General features: G+C 44.0%; 1 protein-coding gene across 5 annotated transcripts in view; it reads left to right on the top strand.

Moving 5' to 3' along the window:
* The window catches only part of DDX3X (DEAD-box helicase 3 X-linked), a 43,578-nt gene extending 20,966 nt beyond the window's left edge, over positions 1-22,612 (top strand). For 3 of the 5 annotated variants that reach the window (XM_064278165.1, XM_064278167.1, XM_010597745.3), the window contains exon 18: positions 1,129-22,612. The gene's annotated coding sequence lies outside the window, so the exon portion shown is untranslated. The remainder of the gene's footprint in view (positions 1-1,128) is intronic. The other 2 variants (XM_064278166.1, XM_003417980.4) reach the window with 1 other exon arrangement.
* Positions 22,613-23,045: the final 433 nt, after the last annotated feature.

A 23,045-nucleotide genomic window follows, 5' to 3' on the forward strand; every position in this document is an offset into this window, starting at 1 on the left:
TAAACATAATGCTCCTGAATTGTACATGTGAGAAATGTTGAAATGACCAGTGTTTTGTTACGTACACAGTGAAACTTGCGAGAGTTTCACTGTATGTGTAACAAAGGACTGCACTGTTTTTCCGGGTCTTACAAGTTTTCCACCTTTGACAGGGTGCAGTCTTACCACTTCTCTATCGCTCATTTTAGTGGAAAATACTTGAGTTTTATCTCTTGGGCAGTTTCCGGCTTTTGCAGGTTTTACTATATATTTACCACAATTAGAAAGAAGAAACAGAAAAACAAAACAACAACAAAAAGAACCGATGACTCAATACTAACCACTGCCACTCTTAATTTTAAATTATCTCTATGAGCCAAACATTGCGGTCCTTAATTTTCACAAAACCATTCCAACTCACAGTGACCCTATAGGGCAGAGTAGAACTGCCCCATATGGTTTCCAAGGAGTGGTTGGTGGATTCGAATTGCTGGCCTTTTGGTTAGCAGCCGAGCTCTTAACCACTGTGCCACTGGGGCTCCTTAATTCTCACAAGCACATTGATATTAAGGCATTATAGTTAGTTTGTTTCTTTGAAGTGTGATAATGGTATTGCAGTTACTTTGTGGGGGGTGGTGGAACTTGATGGGACTGCCTTGTTTTTTCGTGTCTCACAAGTTTTCCACCTTTGACAGGGTGCAGTCTTACACTTTTCTACGGAAAATATTTGCCTTACACAGGTTCAAGCTTTCACAGGCTTCACTGTACATATTTACCAACGAAAGGAAATGAATGATCTCTGCGATTTTCTTCAAAAGAATCTGGTGGAGGGGGTGGGGATGGAGGTGGGGGGAATGGGTCAGGATATAGATGAAACAAGCTTGGCCATGAGTTGACAATTATTGGAGTTGGCTGAGGGGCACTTGAGTGTTTACCGTATTGAAATTTTCCATCATAAAAAGTCTTTGAAAATATTCCCTTAGGATAAATTCCTAGGACTTCGCTTACAAGTGGAGTGGTAGGAACATTTACTAGTTTTGCGTTGTGTTATGGTGTTGATTTCTCTCCACACTGCTAATGCTGCGTAATTGCCATGTGTGCTCGAACTCAATGTTTTGAGGATCCTGAAGCATATTTGTCTTCTCCCAGCAGAAACAATTTGAAATAGAGGCAAAGGTCATGCTGTTTCCAGGCCCCTGTGTGGGCTAAAGCGGCACTAAAGGAGAAGGATTATGTTACTAAAACAAGGATTATATAGCTCATAACAGTGCTTGGGGCCAGCACAGGCATCCTTGACTTCTTGCGTTGCCCCAGCCCCTCCATCCCCCAAAAAACCACTTGCCGTCACGGAGAATGAAGAAAACCAAAGACACAAGGGAAAGAACTGAAGTCCAGAGAACTAATGGACCACAATTACTGCAGCCTTCATCAGACTGAGTCCAGCACAACCAGATGGTGCCCGGCTACCACCAACAACCACACTGACAGGGATCACAATAGAGGGTCCTGGACAGAGCTGGAGAAACATGTAGAACAAAATTCTAACTCACAAAAGAAGACCAAACGTACTGGTCTGACAGAGATTGGAGAAACCCCGAGAGTATGGCGCCCGGACACACTTACAGCTCAAGAATGAAGTCACACCTGAGGTTCACCCTTCAGCAGAAGATTAACCCAGACCCCAAAACATCAGAAGATTAGACAGGCCCATAAAAACAAAACGAGACTAAAGGGGCACACCAGCCCAGGGGCAAGGATGAGAAGGCAGGAGGGGACAGGAAAGCTGGTAATGGGGATCCCAAGGTTGAGAGGGGGAGAGTGTTAACACGTCATGAGGTTGGCAACCAGCGTCACAAACAATATGTGTATTAACTGTTTAATGAGAAACTAGTTTGCTCTGTAGACCTTCCTCTAAAGTACAATAAAAATTAAAATAAAAAAAAGTTGCTGTCCAGTTGACTGACCCATGTGTATCAGAGTAGAACTGTGCTCCACAGGATTTTCAATGGCTAATTTTTTGGAAGTAGGTTGCTAGGCCTCTCTTCTGAGGCACCTTTGGATGCAGTTGAACCTCCAACCTTTCAGTTAGCAGCCAAGTGCGTCAACTGATGGACTCCTGCCGTTTCATCAACGTCCCCCAAATCACTGTCTCCAGTTGACTCCATTGCCCTAGTTCTCCTCAGACTCACCCAATTTTCCCTATCCCTATTGCCACTCCCTTGGTTGCAGCCATCTAAGCTACTCACCTAAATGGCTGTAGCAGCCTCTAAACTGGTCCATGCCTCTTGGGTTTTCTCACCCTCAAATCTATTTTCCACCCTGAAGTCACAGTGATCTTTCTAAAGGGCAAATCTGGTCACATTATTCTCCCGCTTAAACCCCTACAATGCTGGGTTAAAAAAAAAATACAGAAAAGTGCATATCACATAGTCATATAATTAAACCAACAGTTATAACACAAGTATCCATATAACATCTCCTAGGACAAGAAACAACTTTGCTAGCATCCTAGATGCTGATCATATATCCCTTCCTAATCGCAAACCCCTCTTACCTAAAAGTAAATATAATACTAATGTTTATTGTTACCCCTTCCTTGTTTCATTTACAATTTTATCACCCAGGTATGCAGTGCTAAATACTAGCTTTGCTTGTTCCTGAACTTTCATTGCTGTATAGTATTCCATTTCATAAATATCACTATGTATTCTATTATTTTAATCCATTCTATTATTGCTGGACATTTTGGGTTGTTTCCAGAATTTTTGCTATTGAGAACAATTACAATGCAGGCTAAAGTTTTTATTATAGAATTTTCAAACAAACACAAGACTAGAGAAGGAATCGTGAAGTGAAACCCCGTGGCCCTGCATGCAGCTTCAAGAATTATCAATGTTTCAAAGCAAGAGGTTTTTGTTTGTTTGTTTTTTAATTGTGCTTTGGGTGAAAGTTTACAATATAAATTAGTTTCTCACTCAAACATTTATTCACAAATTATTTTGTGACATTGGTTGCAATGCCCCCATTTTGTCAGCACTCTGGCCCTTTCCCTTTCCACCCCAGGTTTCCTGTGTCCATTCATTCAACTATCCTGTCCCTTCTGCCTTCTCGTCTTTGCTTTTGAGCATGTGTTCCCCATACGGTCTCCTGTACTTGATTGAACTAAGAAGCAAGTTCCTCGTGTGTGTTATTTGTTTTATAGGCCTGTCTAATCTTTGGCTGAAAGGTGGACTTTGGGAGTGGCTTCAGTTCTGAGTTAGCAGGGTCCCCAGGGGCCATAGTCTCAGGGGTTCTCCATTCTCTGTAAGACCAGTAAGTCTATAAAGTGCTTTTGCACAACTGTTATCTCATTTTTGCTCATTTTCATGCCAGCAGTGCTTTATTGAGATATTATTTATATACAGCAAAGTGCACAAATTGAGACACTGATAGTTCAGTGGTAGAATTCTCACCTTCTGTGTGGAGACCTAGGTTCAATTTCCCACCAATCCACCTCATGCCCAGCCACCACCCATCTGTCCATAAAGGCTCGCAAGTTGCTATGATGGTAAACAAGTTTCAGTGGCGCTTCCAGACTAAGACAGACTAGGAAGAAAGGACTGGCGACCTACTTCTGAAAATCAGCCAGTGTGAACTCTATGGATCACAGCAGTTCGTTGTGCATGGGGTTGCCGTGAATCAGGAGCTGACTAGATGGCAGCTAACAACAACAACAAAGTGCGTAAATCTTAAGTGAGCAGCTCAATGAATCTTGCCCAATATATATACCTGGGTAACTCACACCTAGACTAAGCTACAGAACATTTTCGGCACCCCTGAGAATTCCTTCACATTGCCTCCTTGTGTCTTCATGACAACCTCAGGACAGCCGTGCATTATTTGCCCATGTCACCACTGAGGAACATCAGCCTGAGGGGCTAAGAGACCTGCCCAGGTGCCAGTACCTCCTTGAGACTAGGATGGTGCTGCCCTCACCATAGAGTGGTGGCTGAGAGCCTTCTGTCTTGAGCTAGCATCATTAGCCAATGTGTTGACTTCCTGGAAAATGAGACTCTGTCCCCCTTTCTACACAGCCAGGCGGGGAGCCAGGATGGGGGTAGTGAGAGGGACCAGCAAGTTCTTTTTTTAACTCCAGTCATTTTCCGGAGCCATCTCCCAACCATCAACATTCTGGACAATGCCCTGGAGCCTGACACTTGTCAGTACCAGATGCGCGGATGCTAATGCCAGGCTAGAAACTGCCTCCGGGGAAGGAGCAGTCACCAACCAGTCAAACTGGGTGGGTAGGGCAGCCTACTGCACAAGAGCAAGGCCTGGTATGGAGGTCAGTGTGAGTGTGCTCAGGGGCCACCACCCTATCCTGGCCTGGGTCTGGGCAAGATTTGAGGACTTCCTGAGCAAGCACAGGGCAAACACAAGGTGTATCATGAGCTTTCACGCGAATTTCTCCCTCCAGGATAAAGCACTTTCTCAAATAGGCTGTATGCTCAGGACACGGCCCTGGGGGCCTCTGTCCTCCAGGGATGACCCAGCGTGCCATATGGGGCCAGGATCCTATTGCTCACTGTTCTTCAGAGCTCTGGGAAATTTCTAGGCTTCCTTACGAAATTCTCTTTCTACTGTCACGAACAGAGCCCCCACCTGAACTGGAACCGCTGTTCTCAGAAGTCTGAGGAATACGGAGCAGGCCTAGGTTAGAGGCCCAAGCCTGGTTTCTCCTCAAGGCCAGAGCCCCCTTTAGTCACGCTCTCGCTAGCTGCTCAGGAGCTGGGCGACTCATCCTATTTCTTTAAAGGAAAGGATCAGAGAGTCAATTGGCCTTATTTATTTATTACTGAGATCTGGATGAGGAAGCGACACAAGAGACATAGCAAAGACTTGAGGCAGCAGCCCATGAGGAGTCCTTTCATTTTTTTTTTTTTTTTCATTTTAATAACGGCCTTAATTGCAAAGCCACAAATGAACTCACACCATCTGTTCATCTCACAGCGTAGCTGAGGATCATCTGATGACTGTTCCCCGGGAACAGCTGTTTGTTCTCAGTGAACATTTCCGTGTAGACCCATTTCGGGGATTTGCTGTTCTTCACCTCCACGTGGCAGTGAGGAAGCAACCCCCAAATTTCTGTGTACAGCACTTACCCGTCTCCCATTTTTTGGCTGACGTCGGGGCAGGCACACACCATGGCCCTGGCTCAACCCTCCCTGCCACTTGATGACAAGCCGAGGGACAAAAAAATAACCTTGTCTTGGCTCTGACCTACCCCAGAGGGAGCCTGTGCAGCATAGGGCAAAGAAAGAAGCAGCCTAGCCTCATGGCTTTTACAGGTTGATGACACAGGGCACTGAAACAACAAAGGTTTCACTCTTCAGAAAAAAGACTTCCTGTTGTTCCCCGGAACTGAGCTTCTGAGTCACAATTGTCAGCCTCTGAGGACACAAATAGCTTTCTTAGTCTTGATTTGGGCTTTGACATGAATTCCAGCCCTTTGATTTTAGCACATTTCCTCATGGTGTTGTAAAAGTGGGAGAATAACTATAACCACCTCTAAACAGGAAGTTATTTAGGGGGAAAAAAAAGACAAAGCTTTGTTGTGAGTACAAATGTAGCCACACCTCGGCATAGAAGGTCCCTCTAGAGAGATAAAGAACCAGGGTGCCTAAGTCACATGACCCCAAAGCCTTAGTGAGATCTGGATGAAATAGAAACTTCCTGTTTATTTTAGTCCTTTAAAACCACAGGGGCGGGGAGGAAGCAGGGATCGAAACCACTCCTGTTGGAGCCAAAAGAATACGAGCTGCTGTATCTGTCCTGAAAATTGTGGCGTCGCCCGTCCCTTCGACCACATTTTCCGGTTCCCACCCGAGGACAAGACTGAGATAATACCATAATTATACGTAGGATCGACCCAGAACTCACACCAGATGCTTTCAATTAGCTAATTTTAACCTCACAGCACCCTTCTGTGGGTGGGGATAGAGAGCAGATACAAACATTTGTTTTACAGATAAGAGCTGTCATGGGGAGGCTGAATGACCCAATCCTGGTCAAATCATAACTCAAAAGCTGAGTCAGAACCTGGCTTGGTTTCAAGCCCTCCTCCTACCTCAGCTACTTTCTCCGAAATATCTCTAGTCACTCAGTTTCTGAGGCCTTTCATTTTAGTACTGGGCCTGCCACGATTCATTTCTTGACAGTGCTCACACCCAAAGGCGTGCCATTTCCACCATCCTCACCTTGGGGCTCTAAGTGGAAGATCTACACCGCACCTCAGAGCAGTCCCAGGTAATTCTCAGGATGGTAGATAAGAAGGGCTCCCGGAGCTTAGCATAGGGATGCCCAAACTTTATTAAAAATACACGTGCTGAGCATGTGGAGAATTTGGAATTCTCATTCATTGCTGGTGGGATTGTAAAATGGTGCAGCCTCTTTGGGAAACAGCCTGGAAGTTCCTCAGAAGGTAACATACCCACCCATTGTTGTCGAGTTGATTCCGATTCATAGGACAGAATACAACTGCCCCATAGGGTTTCCAAGGCTGTAAATCTTTACGGAAGCAGAGTGTCGCATCTTTCTTCCGTGGAGCGGCTGGTGGATTCGAACTACCAACCTTTTGGTTAGCAGTCAAGCGCTTAACCACTGTACCACCAGGGCTCCTTACATAGAGGTACATTAAGAAAAAAACCAAAACCAAAGCCGTTGCTGTTGAGTCAATTCCAACTCATAGCAACCCTATAGAACAGAGTAGAACTGCCTCATAGAGTTTCCAAGGAGCGCCTGGTGAATTCGAACTGCCGACCTTTGGGGTAGCAGCCATAGCACCTAACCACTATGCCACCAGGGTTTCCAGAGGTACCGTATGACCCACCAATTCCACTTCTAGGCATCTACCCAGAGAAATGAAGACATATGTCCACGTAAAACTTATACACAAATGTTTATAGAAGCATTATACATAATAACCAAAAAAGTGGAAAAAACCCATGTCTAGCCACAGATGAATGGATAAACAAAATGTGGCACATCCATGCAGTGGAATATCATTTCACCATAAAAAATGAAGTACTGATACATGCTACAACGTGAATGAATCTTGAAAATATTATGCTAAGTGAAAGAAGGCAGACATAAAAGGCCACATATTCCATTTATATGAAATGTTCAATACAGGCAACCCACGGAGATAGATAGTAGATTACTGGTTGTCAGGGACTGGGGGAGGGTGGAATAGGGAGTGACTTCTGATGGATACTGAATTTTTTTTGAGGCGATAAAAATGTTCTAATATTAGTAATGATGATTGCACAACTCTGTGAATATACTAAAGCCCATCGACTTGTACACTTTACAAGGGTGGATTTCATGGTATGTAAATGATACCTCAATAAAACTGTTGCCAAAAAAACAAAAAAAATACATATGCCTGGGCTCACTCTCAGAGTGTCTGGTTCAGCAAGTCTGAGATGGGGCCTGAGTGTCAGCATTTATAGCAAATTACACTAAACCTTGGGGAGAGGGTGGTTTACAAGGAAGCATATGCCATCGTGTGTGTCCCTGAAGAGCTTACAGTCACACTGCCGAAACACAGCGGCCAATTCAAGAACAATCAAGGGCCAGAGTGCATGGTCCTAAAGATAAGTACACAAGAAGTTCCAGATAGAGAGAGAGAGAGGGGACAGTGTGTGGCAAAGGTGTCCTGGGAGAGAAGAGAAGTCAGCTGAGTCTTGGAAGATGGGTAAGATTTACAAAGACAGAAGGGACACATTCCAGCAGCAGAACAGCCCCTGCTGAGATTTGGAAGTAGGAATGACCAGGGCAGGTACGGGGTATGGTTTGGAGACTGGTCTTACTAACCTGGAAGGTGAAACTGGAGGAGTTGAGGAAGACAGGTTAGGAGAGGTGGGCTGGGGGCATGTCTGAAAGCCTGGATGCATTGTGGTGGCTGATGTGGAGCCAAAGACAACTGTGAGCCACAGAATGAGGGAACAAAGCGGAATTCAAGAAGGAATACCCTGGCATCGATATAAAGATGCAAGGACTGGCAATAAAATGCTGATTGAGAAGCTAGGGCAGGAATCAAGAAATGTAATGAGGAGTGTCAAGGCCCGAGTCTTGACAGTGGACAGAAGAGGAAAGAGCAAACTCAGAGTTTAAAGAGGAAATAGGTGAGAGATTGGCTAATCCAGAATGAAGAAAAGAGAAGAATCAAAGGGAAGCCTACATGAGGATGGGCACAAAAGGAGGAAACAGGGCTGTTTCTGGAGGGAGTCCAATCAACCACCAACCTAGACTAGGATGATATGACCTAGAGGAAGTGAAAGCTGAAAGTTTGTTGTCGAGTCTCCTCGAACTCATGGTGACACCATGTGTGTGAGAGTAGAACTGTGCTCCACCAGGACCTGGTTTAAATCCCAGTTCTACCACTATTGGCCATGTGATGTTGGGCAAGTCACATGACCCCTCTGTGCTTTAATTTTCCCAAGTGTCAAATTCAAGTACCACGAGTAACTAACTACCTCATAGGTTGTCATGACAAACAACCGAAAATCCATGTGAAACAGAGGAAATACTTTGAAAACTATGAATGAGCTTTTTCTCTTTTGTGTTCCTATATGTGTGACCTTCTCCTTGGGCAGCCAGAGGAGCCATCTGCTTGGGAGCAGGGAAAGCTTTTCCTAATTTCTTTGTCAAACTAAAAGTCTGTTCTGGAGAACTCAGATCACAATGTTTCTTCCATTATAGAGAGAAGATATGGATTTCACCATTAGTAAGGCCACGAGCCTTGCTGCCTTAGTGTAAGGAGGAAGTGAAAGCCCAAAGATTGCTCCCTCTGGCCCCCAGGAATTATGGGCAGAAACATGGAGGTGAGGCCAGGAGAGGCGTGGCAGTGGGTCCCAAGGTCACCTTTCTGGGCTTCGGTACAGAGAAGTGGGTCGCAAGTTAGATATGATAAAAGGGAAGCCATAAGCAGTTGATCTTTGGCCAGGTTCATATTTTGGACCCTGAGAGGAGACTGTATCCCACACTGTCCCCCTCTACACCTTGGGGCCACATGGGAATGGCTTGTAGGTGCAGCGTGGTGAGGCCGAGGAGAGCAGGAATGTAGCCATCCAGAATTGCTCTCTGTTGCTGTGTGACCTACACAGAAAGTTTTCTTCTGGCTGGAGTTAGGCAAAGATGAAAGAATCAGGCTAAGGGTAGGAATTTAGGAGTCAACATCTCTTGAGCACCTAGAAAGTTCTGCCCTGGGAAATATAGACTGGTGCAAAGATGAACTCTAGTTCCAGCTCTCAAAAAGTGATCCTTGAAGCCAAGCTTAGGTTAGCTCAGTGATGAACAGGATGGGGAGACTCATAATTAGGACAGACTAGGACAGAACCCTGGGGGGCACCTTCACCCCCACAGAAGGAAGGACGCAAGATAAGGAGTCCCCAGTGGAGACCTGAAGTGTAGGAGGAGAACTGGAAATGTGCTGTGTCAAAGAAGCCCAGGGAGGCAAGAGTTTCAATGACATTAAATTCCCTAAGTGTTTAATACACACCCACTGCACTAGGAAACCAAATTAGGCTAATCCCTGTTGAAAGAGCTGTGCTTACTGTATGCCTCTGAGCACTGTGTGCTCCTTTAAATTTCCGGGTGGGCAAGAGCATCTCTCCAGGAGTTAAATGTACTATTTTCTGCTGAGACAAGAGCACTCCTGTGGGATCCCAGCCTGACAGCAAAGCAGGTCTCCGTTCTGGGTTCCAGCCAGGCCCTTACCTGGTAGGTTCCATATTTACTATAGGTGGAACAGGTGAGTCAGTGCCTTCAATAGCCCAGGGAGCTCTCCCCAACAGCAGGGAGCCCAGGGTCTGGCTCCAGGCCAGAGGGCATGAGAGCAACTCAGTTCCCTTCTACTTGCAAGGCAACCTGTACAGAGTGGCCCAATCCAGGTGCCAGCGTGGCTGAGGCCATAGAGGTGCCCAGATGGGCACACCAGGGGCGGGTAGGCAGGTCATTTGCGTGGCCAGGCCTGCCGAGTGCAGATCTGTGAACTGGGTCAGGAGGGCGTGTGCGGGCAATTACCAGAGCAGGCCCCGGTTACGCACATATCGCCTGATTTCCCCACGACTTGCTACTACTTGCTCTTCCTGTCGGGGTCATTTTAGCTGTGTCCTGGTGGTTACTTTCGTTAGCACTTGGATTAAAAAAGGAAAACAAAAAGAAACAATCCTTCTCTTTGGGTTTACAGGGAAGTTCGCATTTTCCAAAGTCCCTAGTTGTGAGAAGGGAATACTGAGGCAGGCTCTTTTTAAGGCTCTTGGATGCTGCAAGTATTACAGAGATAACAAAGGGTTTTCATATGATATATTTATCCTTGTGACACCACATGTAGATGAAATAGTTTCCTTTATCAAGTTGTTTCGAGATTTTTATGTTTTGAAACTCCTTTGTTTTCCGCCCATATTTATTTATTTAAATTGTGGTAAATATATGTGTAACAAAACATTTGCCATTTTAACATTGTTTACATGTACAATTCAGTGACATTAATTACATTCATCATGTGGTTAACCATCACCATTACCATCCATTTCCACAATTTTCCCATCACCCTTAGCAGAAGCTCAGTGTCCCATAAGTAATGAGTCCCACTTTTCCCTTCCCTTCCCCCTGCCCCTGTTTACCACTGATATACTTTGGTCTCTATACCCTTGCCTCTTCTAGATATTTCACATAAACACTATTCATACTAGCCAAAAGGTGGAAAGAGTCTAAATGTCTAACAGATGAATGATAAGCAAAATGTGGTACCTACATACAATGGAATATTAGTCATAAAGAGAAATGAAGTCCTGATACATGCTACAACACGGGTGAAACTTGAAAACAATAAGCCGAGTGAAACAAGTCAGTCACAAAAGGACAAAAACTGTATGTTTTCTGCCAATTTTTGTGTGTGAAAGTTATTACCTCAAATTACTAAAGTAAAAGTCACGGTAGTTTGATCCTAGCACACCAAACATCTATTTTCTCCCTCGGTACTCAGTAACATAAACTCTGCGCTTGTTCACGCGTCCATTCATTGATTCAGTAAACATTTTTGAACGCTAAATGTATACCAAGCCAGCTGCTTGAAGCAGGGAATATAGAGATGAAAAATGCAGTCTCCTGGGGGGAAAGAAAATGAAAACGAAATTATAATTCAGTGTGAAAAATGTTGTGAGAGATGTAGCAGATGCCGTGGGCTAGCCCTGTATCCCTGGGCCACCTGAGTTCATCTGCAGCTGGAGCAGGCAGTTGGCCACTTCCTTTCTCAAGTCTTGGCCTCTCTCAGCTTCTTAGAGAGAGAGGCGCTACTGGAGGGGTAACCCAGAAGTGTAGGAGGGGTGGGAGGGAGTTAGGCATGGGGGACGGGAGCTGGTGGAGAAATGCGTCGGCCTCCCGGTCCTCCAGTGGGACAATCTGAGGCAGGCTCCACACGGTCTCTCAGACAATCCCAGCAGGATTGAGCCTTTGTTGCCCACAGTGGTAACCTGCTCATAAAGTCGCCCTTTATTGGCTTTTCCTCCCTACCCTGTCTCACTTTCCTCACGCTTTCACTGTGATTTCTGGGGTCACCACCCAAATAAATCACCTGCACCCCAAGTCCTTGTCTCAGGACCTGCTTTTGGGGGAACACAGCGAAGACAATAGAGATGAAAATGGAGACCCTGGGTGCACAGAGGGGCCCCCAACCCAGGCTAGGTTGATCATGAAAGTTTCACCAAACTGAAAGCTGTGAAGTAAGTCAGACGTGAAGCCTGAGGTGGTCGGGAAAGAAGAGGAAGAAGGGGTTGGGCTCAGGTGCAGGGACCAATGAGTGGAAAGGTATGTCAGTGTGAGGAAACAGGGAATTCGGAAAATCCTTCAGAATGGCTACACTGCAGGGTGCTTGTAAGAGTTGTTGGGGCAGGCAGGGCTCAGACCCTTCTGCGCAGCCAGGTCTGGGTGGCGTCTGAGCCTGGTGCTATGCCTCTATGCTGTATTCCATTCTTTTTAAAATTATGGTAAAATATTTTTTAGATAACATAAAATTTGCCATTTTAACCATATTTTGGGCCTTTAAAAACAAATTTTATTGTGGTGAAATATGTATAACGCAAGATTGGCCATTTCAACCATTTTTACATGTATAATTCAGTGACATTAATTGTATTCACCATGTGGTGCCAGCATCGCCACTGTCCATTTCCAAGTTTTTTCTTTACCCTTAACAGAGACACAGTGGCCCTTAAGTAACACCTCCCCTTTCCCCTCCCCACCCACCCTTTTCCTCTCCTAGATATTTCATGTAAGTGGGATCCTACAAGATTTATCTTTCTAGCCATTTTTAAGTGTACAATTCACTGGCATTGATTACATTCACCATCACCACGTGAAACCATCACCAGGATTTGTTTCCAGAATTTTTATCACCCCAAATAGAAACTCTGTAGCCATTAAGCATTAACTCCCCATATCCGCCTCCCTCCGTTCACGGTAACCTCTGATCTGCTTTCTGTCTCTATGCATTTGCCTATTGTATTCCATTCTTGAAGTCTTTTCTCAATTTCAGAATCAGTTCCCCAGAGCACGCACCCTACCCAGCATTCTTTCCCCACCGGCACCTACTAGAAAAAAATCGAAATGCTAATTTTTTAGTAAGAGTTTAGAAATCTTTTAACAAACATAGAAACAAAACCATATGTTCAAGCCTCGTGTTTCAAGGGAAAAAAAAAGGATAAATCATCATGTAGTCACCCACTTAATACTTACTTGCTCGGTAAATATTTATTGGGCACCTACTGCGAGCCAGGTCAGTGCACAGTCAGCACACGGAGGCGGCAGGAGCCTCTTGTGCCCCTTTGCAAGTGGACATTTGCCTGAAAAATGAGCCACAGAGTTGATACAAAGTTGCTGTTGTTAGTGATGGGCTGGTTCATGTGACTCCATGCACAATTGGATGAGACCATTGTGATCCACATTTTTTTTTGAATGTAGATCACTACGGCTTTCTTCCTAGTTTGTCTTAGCCTGGAAGCGCAGCTGAAACTTTCACTGACAGACAGGTGATGGCTGCACATGACGTGCATTGGCTGGGAATCAAACCCAGGTCTCCCTCACCACGAAAGGCAAGAATTCTACTACTGAACAACCACTGCCTTCTGATTCAGAGTGGAAGAGCAGTATTCAGTGAACAGAGGGGAAGTGGCTGTCAGTCTTGTTCCCAGCTTCAGGATTCTCAATTTGCCCTGCTTTTTTCCACTTTCCTCCCTCCTTTTGTCTCTCTCTCTCCCTCCCTTTCTTCTCCTCCCTTTCTGTAAAGAAATGTAGGTTTATTCTCTTCAAGTACGCACAAAGGCAGAGCTGATCTTGTTCTTTCTTCCTTTTGCATATTCTCCTAATAAAACAAAGGTAAACTGGAAACATTTAGTCTCCCTCCTTGCTCCCCTGCCCGTTAGTTGCCCAGTCCCCTCCTCAAAGGCAACCTCTTTCTTGTGTATCTTCCAGAGATATCCTTTGCACTTACGAACGTATCAGAATATTGTTTTCTTTTTTGCCCCCATATAAAGAGTAGCATTCTATACGCCATACTAAGCTTCACATTTTTACCTAACAATAATTCTTGAAGATCTTTCTAAATCAGCATATCTGGAGCGTTCTCATTTTGGAGGCTCTACAATTATATACTTGACTAGTGTACTATCTTAGTGTGCTATCAATAGATATCTAGGTTGTATATAATCGCATGCTATTTTTTTTTTTATTACAAAGAGTGCTGCAATGTATCTTTGTTTATAGATCATCTTGCACACATTTGAATACATCTGTAGGATGAATCCCTGAAGGTGGAGTTTCTGAGTCAAAGGGATGAGCAATTTACATTTTCATAGATATTACCAATTTGCCCTCTATAGAGGTTATCCCTTTTTACAGGCCAACCAGCAATAAATGAATGTACCAGATTCCCCACGCCCTTTTAAACACAGTATTAGTTTTCCGTGGCTGTGTAAACAACTTTACCACAAACTCGGCAGCTTAAAACCACACACATTTATTAGCTCACAGTTCTGTAGGTCAGAAGTCTGGCGTGCCATGGCTGGGCTCTCTGCTCAGGGTTGCTTTTTGTTATTGTTCTTAGTTGCCATCTAGTTGGCTCTGATTAATGGCTACCTTACAGAACAAAACATTGCCTGGTCCTGCATCGTCCTCACAATTATTGGCATGTTTGAGCCCATTGTTGCAACTATTTTGTCAATTCATTTCATGAAGGGTTTTCCTCATTTTCACTGACCCTCTACTTTACCAAACCTGGTGTCCTTCTCCAACGATTGGTCCCTCCTGATGACATGTCTAAAGTAAGCAAGACGAAGTGTCGCCATCCTCGCTTCTAAGAAGCATTCTGACTGTACTTCCTCCAAAACTGATTTGTTCATTCTTCTGGCAGTGCATCAAGGTGTTGGCTGGGCTGAGTTCTTGTCTGGAGGCTCTGGAGGGAAATTGTGTCCAAGCTCATTCTTGTTGTTGGCAGAATTCAGTTCCTTGTGGTTATAGGACTGAGACCTTCCTCTCCTTGCTGGCTGTCAGCTGGGGGCCACTCTCAGTTCCTAGAGGCTGCCTGCATTCCCTGCCACGCGGCCCCCTCCATCTTCAAGCCAACAAGGGCAGGTCAAATCGGCCTCCTGTTTGTATCTCTGACTTCCCTGTCTCTGACCTCTAAGACCCAGATTTAAAGGGCTGGTGTGATTAGGTCAGGCCTACTTGGCTAATCTCCCTATTTTACTGTCACCTGGTTTAGGTATTGTATCTGCAAAATCCCCTCACAGCAGTATCTACATTAGTATTTGACTGAGTAACTGGGAGAAGGTGCATGTACAAGTGGGGGCAGGAGATTGAGGGGCTATCTTAGAATTCTGCCTGCCACACCCAGTATTATCAAACTTTTTTTTTTAAATGTGATAGATGAAAATGAAACTTAATGTGATACATGAAAATGAAACTTATTGGATATTATGCCTGAGAATCTTTTCATATATTTAAGATCTATTTGCATTTCTTTTGTGTGTATGTGTGTATGTGTATGTGTGTGTATGAATGATATCTGATTATAGCTTTTGCCTGTTTTTCTCCTGGGTTCTTGGTCTTTTTCTTTTTTATTAGAAGAATTCTATATGTTAAGAGCCTTTCCTACATTGTTTGTCTAATTTATTTTACCTGAAATCCCATCCTCCTTGTCATGGATTGAATTATGTCCCCCCCCCCCCCCGCCAAAATGTGTGTATTAACTACGTTAGGCCATGATTCCCAGTATTTTGTGGTTGCCCTCCACTTTTGTGATGCTAATTTTATGTTAAAGAGGATTAGGGTGGGATTGTAACACCCTTAGCAGATCACATCCCTGATCCAATGTAAAGGGAGTTTCCCTGGGATGAGATCTGTACCACTTTTATCTCACAAGAGAGGAAAGGGAAGCTAGAAGAGAGGGGTGACCTCATACCACCAAGAAAGAAGCACCGGGAGCAGAGCGCATCCTTTGGACTCAGGGTCCCTGTGTCTGAGAAGCTCCTCGACCAGGGGAAGATTGAGGACGAGAATGTTCCTTGAGAGCCCACAGAGAGAGGAAGCCTTCCCCTGGAGCTGACACCCTGGATTAGGACTTCGAGCCTACTTTACTGTGAGAAAATAAACTTCTCTCTGTTCAAGCCATCCACTTGTGGTATTTCTGTTATAGCAGCACTAGATAACTAAGACACTCCTTCTTGGACCTCTATAGTCCAGGTCAATCCCACATTGTTCAGAGGGCCATACCTGATCATACCAATGCTCACTCATCTTCCCCTGTTGAGCCCTCTCTTGTGTGGTTCTATGATTTATATTTGTTGGTTACTCTTGGATCCCCAGCTGAGATGTTGAGCTTCTTTACTGCATGGATCCAAAGAGATTCAAGTATAAGACTAAGCATGTGATAAGCACAAAACTAGTATCTATAAATTAGTAAGTTGATGCCTTGAACTGGAAGCTAAAATTTCAGGGTTTTATCTCTACATTTCCTATGTTCACCACAAATACAAGTCACCACATAACTCTAACAGCCTTGTCCTTGTAACTTGCACCCATTTTAATAATTATTAATTGACATTAGAGCATGTTAACGAGTACTCAATGATGTAATCACTCATTCTTTTCTGTTGTTGTTAGTTTGTTTCTCTTTGCAAGGCTTTACTTATCTTTTTATTGTACTTTAGATGAAGGTTTACAGAACAAACTAGTTTCTCATCAAGCAGTTAGTACACACCTTGTTCTCTGACATTGGTGAACAACCCTTGACATATCAACACTCTCCCTTTTCAACCCTGGGTTCCCTATTACCAGCCTTCCTGCTCCCGCCTGCCTTCCAGCCCCTGCCCCAGGGCTGGTGCGCCCCTTTAGTCTTGTTTTGTTCCATGGATCTGTTCAATCTTTGGCTGAAGGGGGAACCTCAGGAGTGGCCTCATTACTGAGCTGGAAGGGTGTCTGGGGGCCATACTCTCAGGGTTTCTCAAGTCTCTGTCAGGCCAGCAAGTCTGGTCTTTCTTTTTGAGTTAGAATTTTGTTCTACATTTTTCTCCGGCTCTGTCTGGGATTGGCAAGGTTTTATTTGTGAAATCTGTCTTCTCCAAATCTGTTAACATTATTTAATTTAATTTGAAAAGTAATTTAAGATTTTATCAGAAATATGTGTTCATTCTTTTAAAAGAGTCATATAGATCTAAAAGGCTTATAATGAATCACAGCATCACCCTGCCCTGGCCTGCCCCAGCTCCCTCTCTGCTCTTCCAAAGCAAATACTTTTAGCCCTTTTAGTTCTTTCTCCTGGTATATATCTCCATATTTCTAAATAATACACTTAAACTACTATGCTTTATTTTTTAAGTTTCAACATTACCTGTGGCTTCTTGCCATGGTGGATGAGGACTTGATCTGTTCCTACACCTTGGTCCCATTTTTTCCTCCCTCTATTCTCCCAACAGAGTTATTTTACAATTTTTGATTAAATCAATAGTCGCCATTTATATTATTATGAACATGCAAATATTATTCACTGCTGAGCTTGATCATTCTCTATAGCCACATCTCCTTTCTTAAACAATTCTGTAAATGTGAGTATTATCAGTAAGGATGCTCCAAGCTGCAAGTAACAGAAAACATACCTCAGTAACAGTAGCTTGGAACAGAAGACTATTTCTTGCTTACTTAACAAGAAGGGTGAAGTAGGCAAGTGCGGTGCAGCGAACTACTTTATATGGCCCTTCTAACCATGGTCTTGTGACTCTCATAAAATGATTGGGTAGGACTATGTAAATAAGGCATTTGTGGCCCATCAAGGGGACTGGACAGCATGCTAATAATGCAAATAAGGTGTATGGAACCCTTGAAGGGGGTGGGACTATGTAAATAAAGTGCATAGGTTTAAAGGGAGCCAATCCCAGTGGCTGAGGGGGGACTCTACTACCACCGAGAAGAAGATCTGGGAATGGAGTGCTTCCTTTGGACCTGAGCTGAGAACCTCCTAGACCCAGGAGACGGAGAGAACTGTAACACAGGAGAAGGCCAGAAGCGGCAGCAAGCACAGCAGAGTGAAGTGGCAGAGAAATGGCAGCAGCGGAACCAGGAGACTGGTGCAAGGTGGCTCAGTGGGTTTCCTGGCCTATGGAGCAAAGCGGCTATGGTGAGAGCCTTTGAGCGGAAGGCTTCCTGGTGGAGTGGGTGCCTCCAGGTACTTACCAGTGGAGCTAAAAAGCTTTGCAAAACTTGCCTAAGCAGGGGAGAGGCCAGGCCTGAGTGAGGCCGACTGGCTGAGGACTCAGGACCAAGAGTGGAGGCCTGTCCTGAGGGAGTTAGGAAGAGGCCTGTCCTCAGGGGGCCGAGATGAACCCTGCACAGCCAAGAGGAGCTGAGAGAGCTGTCCTGCACTGAAGAAAGGAGACTTTGCCTACATGCTTCCTGATCCTGATCTCGAGTTGTAGCCTGTTGATTCTGATCCTGAGTTGTAACCTGTTATTTTCCTAATAAACCCTATAACTGTGAATATGGTCTGTGAGTTCTGTGTGGCCATTGTGATGAAGTATTGAACTCAGAGAAGTAGAGAGTGCCATGGGGAGGGACAGCTGGTGTCAAAATTGGTAAAAAAAAAAAAAAGTTCGAGAGAGGAGGTATGTTTGACTTCTACCTCATAGGAGTCAGCCTTGGGCTGATGCTGCTGATCCTGATGATTCTTTCTCCTCCCCTGAAGTTAGACGAGGGCTAACACCACGCCATCTTTACAGTAGGCCGAGGTTTAGGTCAGAAGCTCAGCAACGTCGTTAGAACCCAGTCCCTTCCCCCTTTCCGCTCTGCTATCCTCAGTTTCCTGGTTTTCTTATCCAGTTTTGCTCCTGATAGTCATAAGATGGTTGACTCAGCTCCGAGAGTCAAATCTTCACACCACTTCATTCAAATCAGGAAGAAAAAGACTTTTCTCCTCCCATACCTTCCTCTTTTTTTTTTTTAATTTGCTGGGTGTGTGTTGGGGGGAGGGATTCCTTTCCTAAAGTTCCAAGTGGACTTCCTTTTACATCTGATAGGCCAGAACTGAGTCATATGAGCTCCTAGCTGCAAAGGAAACCGGGAAAGCACATTTCTGACATTTCCAGCCTCTATAATATAACGGAGAAGGGGATTGGGAATGGGTAACCAACCAACAGCATATGCCCGTTAGAATGTTTTTGCTACAAGTGACAGAAGACTCAACTCAAAATGACTTAAACAATAATGAGGTTTGTCATCTCATATAACAATAAGTCCAGAGCTGCGGAAGTTCCAGAGGTAGTTAATTTAGTGACTCAATGATGTCATCAAAGATTCAAGTCCTTTCTATTTTTCTGCTGCGCTCCCTTCAGCTGTTGGCTTTGGTCCTCTGGCTTGTCTTCTAATGGTTACAAGAGGACTGCAGCAAGGACTGTGCAAAGACTACAGAGCATCAATTGGTGTGAAGAGAGAATGTCCTGTCTTCCTGTCTTTTTCTTAAAAGTGAGAATAACTTTCCCAGAAACTTCACAGCAGACTTCTTCTCTGGACCCATCAGCCAGAATTGTGTCACCTGCTTATTTGTCACCATGAAAGGGAATAAATTACCATGATTGGCTCTGACTAATCAGAATTCTCCCTCTGGGGGTCAGGGAAGAGCCCCAACGCCCCTGAAGTGACGAGGCTGAGCTATACCTAAATGAAATTGGAGTTCCATTAGCAAAGAAGAAGGAGGAATTGCTTTAGGGAGTATCTGCCAAACTGTGACTTTACCTGGAGTTTATAATTGCCTTGTTTTTTTGTTTGCCTGATTATTATTATTCTACAAATGTTTATTGAGGCTCTGCCAAGTTCCAGGCACTATTCTAGGCACCAGGTATTCATCTTAAGAAAAACTAAGCCCTTGTCTTTATGAACTTTAGGACAAGATCATACAGATTGGGAATATTGATTGCTAGTGGTAGTGATCCTGAAATATTGCCTGGAACATCAGCCACACCTTTTGGAGAAGCTGCTGGGTGGTAGGTACAACTTAAAGAGCTAGCAGTAGTAAGCCACCATTCTCCACAGGCAATTGCTTGGTTTTCTATCTAGCTAGCTAACATTGCTCTTTCCCAAATGCTGTAATATCTCTTTCAGTGACTAATCTATAGTGTTTTCCACATGTCCAAACTTCTCAGTCCTAGTTTTTTCCTGGAGAGCTCTTCCCCTCTTTCTCCCGATCCAACTCTTTGTTCTCTGGGACTGCTGCGCAGCTGTCATTCTGTGACTTCCTTTAGCCATTATTTCAGAAATTTCTGGCTCTTCCCTCCTGTGTTGGGACTCTGTTTCTGTGATTCCCCTTCTTTTTCATTGTTGCTGTACTTCCTTGTGCATAGAAAATGTATTTTTGAGCTCATGCCCATCTGAAAATGTCTTTAGTCTACCTTCCACTTAACAGATTATTTGGCTGAACAGAGAATCCTAGGTTGAAAACAAGTTCCACATAGACTATTGAAGGCATTGTTCTACTGTCTCCCAGCATTCAGTGTTTCTGTTGAGAGGTTCAATGCTAATTTGATTCCTGTTCCTTTATGTGAGGTTTGTATGTTATGAGGATCGTAAAAATGGCATGTGGATGTCAGAAGTCCTCTAACTTCACAAAGGGGAAGGAGAATCATTATCAGCAGCCCAAGGCTGATTCCTATGAGGTGGAGGTCAAACATACCTCTACCCTACAAATTTTTTACCAATTCTGACACCAACCGTTCCTCCCACAGTACTCTCTACTTCTCTGCTGGGTTCAATAATTCATTGCAACAGCCACACAGAACTCACAGACCACACTCATGATTATGGGGTTTATTAGGGAAGTAACAGGTTACAATTCAGGATAGGAAACGACTTAGAATACAGTTTTTCGGACACAACAGCTTCTCAGCAGTGCCCGCAGGCAGGTCTCTCTCTCTCCAGCAAAACTCCTGCCAGAAGGTGCTCAGCTCTCTCACTCCATGGGCCATCACACCCACTGCAGTTGCCTCGCTCTGCAGGCTGGGAAACCTACTGCGCTGTCTTGTGCTGGTCTCCTGGTTCCGCTCCTGCCGTTTCTCTTGCTGGATTCTGTCATGCTTGCCACTGCTTCTTGCTGTCTCTGGTATTACAGCTCTCTGTCTCTTGGGCCTAGAATGTTCTCAGCACATGGACCCTGCATCCTAAGAACGCACCCCACTCCTGGCTCTTCTTTTTGGTGGTAGTGTTGTCTCCCTCTCCACTGCTGGGATTGGCTCCCTTTAAGCCTAGCGGGATGGCAAAACTGACCAGTCCCTTGTTAAGGTTTTGTACACCTTATTTGCATGGTCCCATCTCCACAAGGTTCTGTGCACTTTATTTGCATTATTAGTAAACTGTCCAATCCTCTTGGCAGGCCACAAGCACCTTATTTGCATAGAGCCACCCAATCATCTTGTGAGAGTCCCAACACCATGCTAAAAGCGCCATATTAAGTAATTCACTGCACCATAAGGACCTTGGAAACCCTGGTGGTGTAGTGATTAAGAGGTACGGCTGCTAACCAAAAGATCGACACCTTGAATCCACCAGGCGCTTCTTGGAAACCCTATGGGGCAGTTTTGCTCTGTCTGATAGGGTTGCTATGAGTTGGAATCGACCTGACCGCAATGGGTTTGGGTTCATGTGTTTGCTTTTTATAAGGATCTTATACGAGACTTTTAGGACCTTCCTTTTTTGGTGGTGTTCTAAAATTTATTGGCGATGTACTTTCTTGTAGGTTTTTTTTTTTTTTTCCTTCCATTCACTGGGTTGGTACTTTCGATATGGCAGAAAATGTTCTATAATCGTTTTTTTGATTATTTTTCCCCCTCTTTTTCTCTCTTTATGGAATGAAGGACATATTGGGTAACATGAGTGGTGGAACTCCTGCATTTTTCCTCTAATTTTTAAATTGTGATTTAGGTGAAAGTTCACAGTTCTAGTTAATTTCTCATACAAAAATTTATATTTATACGCATGTTGTTATGTGACCCTAGCTGCAATCTCTATAATGTGACAGCACACTCCCCCTTTCCACCCTGGCTTTCCTGTGTACATTCAACCAGCTCCTATCCCTTTCTGCCTTCTCATCCCACCTCTGGACAGGAGCTGCCTATTTAATCTTGTGTATCTATTTGAACTAAGAAACACACTCTTCAAGAGTATTATTTTATGTTTTATAGTCCAGTCTAATCTTTGTCTGAAAAGTTGGCTTTGGGAACCGTTGATTGGTTGAGTTGATGGTTGATTGAATGGTCGAGTTGATTCCGACTCATAGCGACCTTATAGGACAGAGTAGAACTGCCCCATAGGGTTTCCAAGGAGTGGCTGGTGGATTCAAACTGCTGACCTTTTGGTTAGCAACTGTAGCTCACTGTAGCCCTTAACCCCTGTGCCACTAGGGCTCCAGAAATTACAGTGAGTTCCCGTATACACCTTCCCCCCTGCACACTGTTTCTCCTATTATTAACATCTTGTATTCCTATGGCACATTTCTTACTACTGATGAACTGATATTATTATAAAATCACATAGTTTATATTAGGGTTCACCTTTGTGTTGTACAGTGCTATGAGTTTTGGCAAATGCATAATGTCTTGTACCTGCCATTATAAAATAGTATCATGCAAAATAGTTTCACTGCCCTAATCTCCATTTGTTGTGGTTGCCTTTTGAAACTGAAACTCCTCACTTTCAGTTATGTATGACGCATAGCCACAGCCCCAACAAAGTTCTGTTCATCTGAGCCCTCTGAATATAAGCCCTCATACTTGCACGTGACCTGTATTCTATCTGTATTACATTCAGTATTATCTTTAGTAACAGTACAGATATTCCTCAACTTACAACACATTCGAATTCCTACGAACCACACTTACGACCGTCTTCTTTTGGTACGTCTTATCGCTAATAATATGTATTACATACAATGTTGCAGCACAAAATTTGCTGGTATTATCATTCTCAGATGCTCACTTGCAGATGTTCAATGTTATGATTTATTGTTCAAAACGCTGCAGCATAGCAGGCAATAACGAAATTAAAAAAAAAAAAAGAGGTATTCAACTTATGTCAGAACCAACTTACAGCAGAGTCACTGGAAAAGATCTCTGTCATAAGCTACCTGCAGTCCTACTTCCCAAATCAGAAATCTGATCACATAATCTAACAAGCATTTTTATATTTGATATGTGACTTTCTTTAGCAAGTTGGCTTCATGTTGTTGAAACTCTCATTCAGGATTTGAAGTGAAACAGACTGAGTTTTAAATATGCTGGCTATGAAGGCAAATTGCTTCCTGGTCTGAGTCTTGAGTTTCTTCACCTGTAAAACCAATCGGGATGAGAATGTTCATCTCCCAGAGTTGTCAGGCTTGAACGAAATAAAGCACATCCGTTTGTTGTTGGCATTCAACACGTGTTAGTCTCCCTGGTCCTGTGTTTATACAAAAAGTCTTATAAGGCATTAAAAAGAAAACCAAACCTGTTGCC

Source organism: Loxodonta africana, chromosome X (assembly GCF_030014295.1).
Source record: "Loxodonta africana isolate mLoxAfr1 chromosome X, mLoxAfr1.hap2, whole genome shotgun sequence".
Lineage (NCBI taxonomy): Eukaryota > Metazoa > Chordata > Mammalia > Proboscidea > Elephantidae > Loxodonta > Loxodonta africana.